The following is a 9,622-nucleotide window of genomic DNA, read 5'->3' as shown; positions in this document are numbered from 1 at the left end:
TTAAAGCTGCTAAAACAGGAATTAAATACTATGATTTGACGCGTCCAAAAAAAGTATTTTATTGAAAGATTGTTCCCAAATACGTAGATAGCAATTTAATACTTTGAAAGTGTCTCAGATTTGTTTATTATGTCACATCTTAGTGTGGCACAGGTCTACTACAAAAGTGGAATTTCGTAACAGAAATATGAACCCACTCCTTTTATTTCGTAGCCGATTTCATCTTGAAACTGAAATTAAGAATATTAGTTAACAATGTCATTGGTAAACAATAAAAAAATGTGTTAGACCCAATTCTTTAATACCTTATCATAATCTTTATCGCAAGTTTAAATTTTGTTGTAAGTCCACTTTATGCAAAAAAAAAAAAAGTAAAGTTCTCACCTGTGCTTGGCGCTACGCCATGAAGGCGTATAGGGGGTGTGGGGGTAACGCCCCACACTTTCTTGATTCGTTCGTGATTGGTTTAATGTGATCAGCATCACGCCCCTGACCGCCTTTGCCCCCAGGTACCCATGTCATTCGACGCTGGGTGGGCGCCGGGGCCGCTTCCAACGTTAGAAAAGTTCCCGGGCTTGAACCGGCCGGGGATCGAGCCCGGGGCCTATAGCATGGTAGTCAGACGCGTTACCGACTGAGTCACCGGCACAGATAGACTAATCTGAACTGCATACAGTTTAAAGTGGGATCCGAACCATTATGTGCGATCACCTGGTATCGTACCCGAGACCCCTTGATTACAAGGCCTTACCACTACGCCATCAGTGAGGCGCACACAATCTTTGTATTTCGACCTTTTTAAACCTATATGTATCATATAAGAGGTTGTTTAACGTTACTATGCCTCTATGGATTATATTTAGCCAGTATTCGAGCACATAGCGTCAGGTTTCATAGAATATAAGCTTCTCTTCCATGTTTATGGTTTCCTGTCTGCAGTAGAAAAACTGCCAGGTTCCCATAGCTTTTCTTTCAATAGTCTTCCAATGGTTGCATATCATATCACTCAAATTTGATTGATTCGTTTCGAACACAATCCCCGATGGCGCAGTGGGATCGGGATTAAGGGATCCCGGGTTCGATACTCGGTGGAGGAACATAGTGGTTCGGATCCCCCTTTAAACTATAGGTCCATTCACGATTAGCCTAACAGGACATAAAGTGGACTTAAGACACCAATCAACCAACCAACACAATCCCGTTATTGTCCAGATTATCGAATCCAGAACCTTCGTCGCGAATAACATAAGCAGGAAGACAATGTGAAATAACCGAACAGAAACAGAACCTAAAAACCTACATCGGATAGATTGAATTAAGTCGACGATACAGCACGGGTTCTGAAATGAAAAAGAATACGAAAGTTGAAGGACCTCTATACGCACCCACTTTTCCTCCACTCAATGGGGAAGATATCCTTCTAGCTGAGAAGCCTTTACGTAGGAGTGCCCTGAGGGAACTTCAAGGCCACGACGATAAAGTGTTTTACGTGCAATGACGGGACCAAAATATACGTCAGATAGCTGTGTTCCTCCTTATTTCGTACGACATTGATAACTGGAACACGTGACCTCGTCTTTGGTAGAGCAGAAGCCTGCTTGCTTGCCACCACCCTTTAGTTTAGTGACCTTCGCCCGTAGTCAGCAAGAGTGAATGACTCACCAGATACTTGTTGTCTGTGAGGCTACACAAGAATAGATATTTCGTTAGTGGCTGTAAGTATTGTTTCATCTGCAGTTATATCAGTTAACATTTCAATAGTTTCCTAATGGTTACGTTAGTGATAAACATGTAAATTAGTTCTCGAGAGTGAACGTTTTATCTATTTGAACGGGAGATTTTTATACAGCCTGCATGTATTATTTTTTCCTGAAACAAGAAGAAATTCGAAGACGCAAAATGAGTTGTATAAGAGTAGTTAACAAAAGGAAAAAAGAAGAAGAAAACGAAAATGTAAATGCTGAAATAAATTATGGTAGAGATCGAGTGAATAACATTTTGTCATGGGGCCTCCTCGATGGCGTAGTGATAACGTCGTCGCCTTGTAATCAGTGGATCCCGGGTTTGATACACGGTGGATGCACATAGTGGTTAGTATCCCACTTTAAACTGAAGGTCGAGTCCAGATTAGCATATCTGTGCACCAAACCAAAACTAAGAAAGAAATTGTCACAGTGTAAGAAAATTTCATGTTCAACCAGATACGAAACAAAAGGGAATAATGTAATGCAGGTTGGAGTTCACATCTGTAGCATCTAACCAGCACAATTATGAATCGCAACACATCGTATCAGATCCATTTTTATTATACGTGTATGATAATATAAGAGAAGTAGAGGAAAGAGAAAACCAAGCGAAACACGGACGCCTTCTCCAGAATTTCAAATCTCGTTACAAAAGGTTCTGGGTTGGAGTCCCGAACAGGCATGACTTTCTTGTTCTTGCCCTTTTATCTGCTTCATTTCATCATAATTCATCGTTATGGTTCACCTGCAGGGGAAGAATAATGACAATAATTGCCAATAATTGCCAATACAAAGCCAATGACAAACAGAACAACTCGATTACGGAGGTGCCAAGAAGAAACGAGACTTGACAGTTTCTTCGTCTCGCGGTTTGTCGAATTGAAAATTGCTCTCCCGTTCTCGGTCTCGATTAGTTAAATATAGAAATCGAAAATGTATGTGAATGAATATACATGTATTTCATATATTCCGGTTTTGTAGGAGATTTCGTGAGAGATGAAATAAGTACTCTTCCATCGTATTTATTTTTATAATTTTTATTCCCTGTTCGATGATCACGACGATAAGGACGAGTGACCATTACATGAAATTTATGACGAAATAGTTAAACACCCCCGACAAGGACGGTACTCAAACCCGGAAACTTTGGCGACGATATCGAATGTCAATCACTTAATGAGCTTGACCACCGAGCCTGCTTAATGTTGTTTCTGTCAGGTAATTCGTAATAACTGTCAATATCCCACATTCACTATCATTTGCTTCATAATTTATCTTATTGTTGTAATTAACCTGAATTCAAAGAATTAGTTGAAAGGCAAATATGCATAATTGGATGTCTCTGATGTTACTTCGTGCCGAATAATATGACGTGATATTATGATATGAATTTATTAATCATATAATATGCCTATTCATTCCATTGATTGATCCCAATTGAGCACACAAAATATGCTATAATGTCCACTCCATGGAGGAGTGGTTAGCACAGCGCGCTACGATTCCATGGGTCCCTGGTTAGAATCTCGACTTGGGCGTGGGTGTCCTTGGTAAGTGTCCCTTCATCAATTTCATCATAGCATCACTCATCTTCATCGTCGCTATTTGCCAAAAGTGAAAGAATAGCAAATCTAAATAACAAACATCCAATCAAATCGAACATCTCTACCGATTTAATTCTATACGGTACCGAATTCCCACTTTATTACTGCATCTTAAGTCATTTTACAGCATCTCAATTGTTTTCCGATTCGAAAACATTTGGAATGTTGTTTTGTGCAGTTGATTGTGCATTGTTTCGTCGTTTGGATTGTTTAATTAACGTCGCATTAATTAGTTTTAGACCAATCGTGACGGGGGAAGCAAGAGCACAAAGGAAGCGAAAAAGACAAGGAAGAGACCACGGCTTTCTTTAAAGATAGCATCCCGTGAATACAACTCAAGTGACTGCAGAATATTATGAATAACATTTATTTCGCTTTTTCCTTTTATTTCTGTTTCAGTTATTTTACTTCGCTTTTCTTCTACCACTCGCGTTAATCGTCTCGGTGAGGAAGAATTATAAACTCGTGAAATGGACGATGGTACAAAAAAATATATGCCTCTCCCACGGTTCGAAACTGTCAGTACAAAATATTGTCTTATTTTAAAAATTTACGGGCAAATATGGTTTGTCACGTAGCAATTTTCGCTTATCTCTTTCTCAAGGGGTTCCATTGCCTCTCTGATGTCGCCATGTAATGAAAGGCTTCCGAATTCAATACCAAATAGAGAGGCATTTGGTTCGGATCCCATTTTAATCTGTAGGTCCAGTGCATGAACTGGACTTAAACAATTAACGTGTGGCATGTGGTCTGTGATGAGAACCATCATTTCAGCGAACCTTCTTGACAATGACTCTAATATCACTTGAAAGAATAGTATTTCCTTACGAGTAGCTCTTGTCAAGAAACCAGTTCCTGAAATTTTCTTCTGGAGGCATCGTAGCACGGCTGGGGCACGAGTCGTGTGACTCATGCTATCAAAGCTCAATCCTTCCCGAGAACTCAGAATCACCAGACAAACTTAAGCGAATATTTTGTTATTTGGGTTGCATAAACAACAGGCTTTAAGACGTTACGAAATTCTACGTCCCGTGGCCCAGGTATTTTTTTCTAAGACTGTACCTGCTGCTGAAGACCAAGTAGAGCCTCCAAATGCGACAAACGACAATCAGCCAATTAGAAGATCCCAGAGACCAAGACGACCGCCTGACCGCTATGGGCAAACTCAGGGAAACAGGAGTCTCTTCTGCCAAAGGGGGTAGAGTGTCGTGTACCGACTGAACATATACGCTGATCTACGCCAGACCTGATCTGCATCATCTGTGCACGCCAGACCTGGTTATTAAGTGATTTTTTGTCATCAGTTTTCCGTGCAATTGTTTCCGTCATGTATGCACCAAAAATTTACCGTCCTTCGTGACGAGACATCTAGCATTTATGTCATAATGTACGTTGTTGTATTAATTCTGTTATCTTATTCGTGAATTATACACTTTTGTTTGTGTCCGTACTCCAGTCGTATTCTTTACTCCATTTCCTGGATTACCGAAGAACAGAAAGAACTCAAACTAAACAGTACTATTCTAGATTATCTGTAATTCCTAGAACGTGATGCATGTATAAACTTTTATTTACTGATGATCATCTAATGGTTATATTAGTTTTCGTTCAATTTTCTGATAAACCTCAAACGTTTACATGTAAAAATATGAAGGTAAAATATGGAGGCACATAGTGGTTCGGATCCCACTTTAAACTGTAGGTCCAGTCCCGATTATCCTTACTGTGCATAAAGTGGACTTAAAACACCAAATCAATCAATCAATGAAGGTAAGATAATGCAAACAACAGAAATGGAACTTCTATGTGAAATCAGTTTTAACTTCACGTAGCAGGTTATCGGTAACTCTTTCTACATTTCCCTTCTCCTATTGTATATTGTTTCATTTTACAATGCATTGTTTGCAAGATCAAAAATGCATTGATAAACATAAGATATATCCATAAAATGGAATGAGAAGGAAATCCTTTTAATACTGCATAATACTATCGGTATGGATTAAAGTCAGATAAGATTGGATGGATTTACGAGATTTGATTGTAGATTGGAAAGAATTAGCAGTAGATCTGAGGGGGGGGGCATCATGATAGTAATATGAGGAGAAGAGAAAATTCGTGGATTCATATCGAGTAAATTATAGGAATGGCAGGCTGTGTTTCAAAAGTAACTTTTAAAAAGGAACTAAGGTACTTTTACATCTCCCAGAAAATAACTATGTAACAATTACTTTAATCCAGGATGGTTCATGCATGAATTGCAAGGAGACTGTTCTTTATTTTATTGATGACCAGAGCCGTAGCTAGTGGGAAGGGTGTGATAGCGCTGACGCCGATGCAGAGAGAGAGAAAACTGGGAACAAGTAAACGATGGAGAGGAGACAAAGATTGGAAAATGGGGAAAAGAAACAAAAGAATCGGTAAAGAGAGATAGAATGAAAGATAAGAATCGATAGAGAGATACATGGGGGTCCGGAAGGGGGGCCGTGCCCCCCCCCCCGGAAAATGAAAGTCAACCAAAAATTATATATTTCACACATATAATTCAATTTCAGCCACAATAATGTGTGTTAATTATTGCATGAGTATGATAAATTCAAATTTAAGCAATGTTTATTGAGGGAACAGCACTATTATTGGGGAACGTGTGCCTTGTTTGCCCCCCTGGAAAAAAATACCTTCCTTGCCCCTCCCTGAAAAACTCCTGCGGACGTCCATGGAGAGGTACTAATCTATAGGGCATGGATTTCGGAACTTATTTTGGAGTGGGGGGACAGGTTTTCAAATCTATCAACCAGTTGTTATAAAGTTATTATAATCTCCCCCAATACGATATATATATATATATATACAAGGGTTGGATAAAAAATAATGGCAACACTGGTATAATTGGTACTTGACTGTATTGGCAGAGGAGCACGTGTTACATTCCTTCAATGTTATCGCCCCCATCTCTACGACCTTCTACCACACGTATGGAAGGTGTCGTACACCGTCAGCGCGTCCATCTCTGTCGATGTCCCGCAGTGAGCGCCCTATAGCACGTATGATGGCTTCGCGCGTGTCGTAGTGCTTCCCGCCCAGTGGTTCCTTCATTTTGGCAAAAAGGTCGTCATCACACGCTCTCATAATGGTGGATACGGCGGATGTTGCAGTACTTCCCACTACCAGTTATACAGGAGCGCCGTCACAGTGTTCGTAGTGTGACACCTTGCATTGTCAAGCAGGATGATGGGACACCGTGCCAGAACGTGGCGTCGCTTCCTTCTTAATGCGGGACGAAGGTGGTGTTGCAAGAAGGTGCAGAAGTAAGCTGCGTTGACCGTCTGCCTGAGAGACGTTGTTCTTCTTGCCTAAACATATTGTTAGGGCGCTTTCACTCTCGTTCTCTGTTTCAGAGCACTGCTGTTTTTGACTGAATAACATACAATCGCTCCCACTCACTATACTTCCTCGCCTGACATTCCTTTATCAGCCACGAAACGCTTGTGGCGCTGTGACTCACCCCTTTCACGGGACAGCAGTGTTGCCATTACTTTCCATCCAACCCTTGTATATACAGGGTGTACCAAAAGTCCCATTACCCCCCCCCCCCTTTGAATTGTAGACAAACCAGCAAAACGTTATTTTAACAGCATGCGTATGATGAGAGGATGGTATACCATTAAATCAGACCAATGACCACTATTTATTCCAGAGGATCTGTGTGCACACCGCCATTTTCATGGCACAGCATTATTTGCCTCCAGGTGCGATGTCAAATTATCCGTTACATAAGATGTCAGATCTGGATTTCGGGGTGGCCATTTTAAGAGAATTCCTCAATGATGTGTTCAGAGACAAACGGATTGGACGAGGATCGCCAAATTTACCAGCACCTTTAAAATGGCCATCCCGAAGTCCAAATCTAACATCTTGTGATAATGCGCTATGGGGACACATCAAACAGAAAGTCGACTATAATGGTTATCAGACAACTGAGGAACTTCAAGAAGCTGTTCGCAGTGCGTTTGCTTCCCTCACGCCAGCCACGTTACGGAGGATTTCACATCGCACCTGGAGGCGAAAAATACTGTGCCATGAAAATGGCGGTGTGCACACAGAGTAAATGGTGGCCATTGGTCTGATTTAATGGTATACCACCCTCTCATCATACGCATGCTGTTACAATAACATTTTGCAGGTTTGTCTAGAATTCAAAGAGGGGTAAGGGGACTTTTGGTACACCCTGTATATTTATGCATTCACTGGATCTTTGCTGTTACGTGGGATCTTACCGCGAATGCAGTAGGACCCAGATGGTAGAGCAAGAGCGTTCAGGTTTAGGTCCCCCTACAATCTCCCTATTCAACCCCTAGGCAGTGGCGTGGAAGGACACAAGGGATGTTGAGTGCTGCCCAACTCACCTCTCGGTCAGTCAGTCCGGTGTTGATGTCCTGGTTCGGCCTCGTGCTGTGATGCCCACAATCTTCCTATTTTGTGGCTTCCGGGATAAGAAGAAAGCCTACAGTTCTTCCGTATACTGTGGCGTTGCAGGCTGACTGGGCGCTGGTGGCTGTGACTCCTCGCGGCGTATCGGTCTGTCGGTTCGTGCCCCAGATAACGGCACGTCAGGAACCTTGGCGACAGAGACTGGGTCCTACTGCATTCACGGTAAGATCCCACGTAACAGCGAAGATCCAGTGAATGCATCATGGTGGAGATGCGGGGCAGAGACCTCTATTACGGATTATTTCATTACTTATAATTCCATTAAAAGGCGCTTAATACAAGAAAATTGGAATATTATGTCTTGCGATAATTACCGCAAATTTCTATCCCTGTCTGGTACTCGATCTTCGCATGCAGTGAGGCATGATGGTATTGAGACTTTCCTTTAATAACATAACTGAAAACGCACTACTTTTAAAAGTGGCGAAGTACACGTGCTAACGTATTGAGAAAATCCATGTTTCTGAAACTTTCTGATCAATGTGTTGCAAAGAAAGTTTCCTGTGTTCTCATATAGCATTTTATAAATTGTAGTATAATTTCAACAAAAAACGTCGCATACTAAAGAATAATTTCATGAAAGAAAAAGTTAAAATGAAATAATTTTATGATAGATTTAGTTTATTTTACTTCACTTTTCTGTCATTTTTGGCTAATCGTGAAGGCAGTCGATGAGATTGAGGCAATATGGTATATTATATTTTGTAGGCGCTATATTTTTAATATTTTAACACAACATTTGTGCTTCTAAAATGGCATACAAAAAAGATTATTTCCCCTTTTACTGATATTTTCGTCTTATTTATTAGGGCGTGACACGAGGAATGGGGAGGGGGAGAAAGAAGACAATCTTGCCTCCCCCTGTGTGGTTTCTTTACATCAGTCAATACCAGTGTGGTATTTAAGAAATTTCCAGTGGGAGGAAATTCTACTGACCGTCTAGGGACAGCATGTTTTGATTTGATTTTAAAATTTTGGGTGCGTCAGCACTAAGGCTATTTTGCACCCGCCACACTATACGGGGTCCAGCCCCTTACCGTTTCACATAACAACTGTAACGTTGCTTAATTAAAATCATAAAATATTAAAATCTTCTGACTTTCGTTAAAAGCCGAGGCTGCAAAGAACACTCAGCACACATACGGACAAAATAACAGGACAACACAAACAAAATTATACTGGCCATGGGGCCAGTCGCCAGAGCCTCGTTAGTCTTCAGTCCAGGGTGTACTAACGTGAAAGTGAGGTTGACATTTGGGTGTACTACCTGGAAGGTCACCCCTTACACCCCTAGGCACAGCATGAGATAATGACTTTATGCTATATAACATTTCCCCCATAGATAAAATTTATCAAGCAGAGGGGGGACACAAGTACCCAGAGAGGGGGAAATCCCCCAATTCCCCCCTACAAATACCACCCTGGGCAATACTGAAAGCACTTGTGGGTAAAGGCAAAGAATCAAGGGAGGAACGTTTGTTTCTTGCCCATTTAGATTTATTAAAAGTTTATTCTTTGTTTTAAAAGTGTTGTTCAGTGCTGACGGATTATGTTTAGTCCTCAGAGAGAGGTAACACCATTTATTCTTATGTTCACGTGTGAGTTTTTCTTACCCATACATATCCTATAGCACGTGCCATGAAGGCACATTTAGGGGATGTGGTTATAAGGCCCACACATTCTCGATCTCGGACATTTTAGAGGTGATGTGATCAGCACCATACCATACTCCAGCTGCATTTACCTCCCCCCCCCCCCGGCCTATCCTCAGGTACCCATTCATTT

This window comes from Lepisma saccharinum, chromosome 9, assembly GCF_977018435.1.
Source record: "Lepisma saccharinum chromosome 9, izLepSacc3.1, whole genome shotgun sequence".
In the NCBI taxonomy this organism is placed as follows: domain Eukaryota; kingdom Metazoa; phylum Arthropoda; class Insecta; order Zygentoma; family Lepismatidae; genus Lepisma; species Lepisma saccharinum.
The sequence above is the reverse complement of the archived record's forward strand: the minus strand, read 5'-3'. Positions refer to the sequence as shown.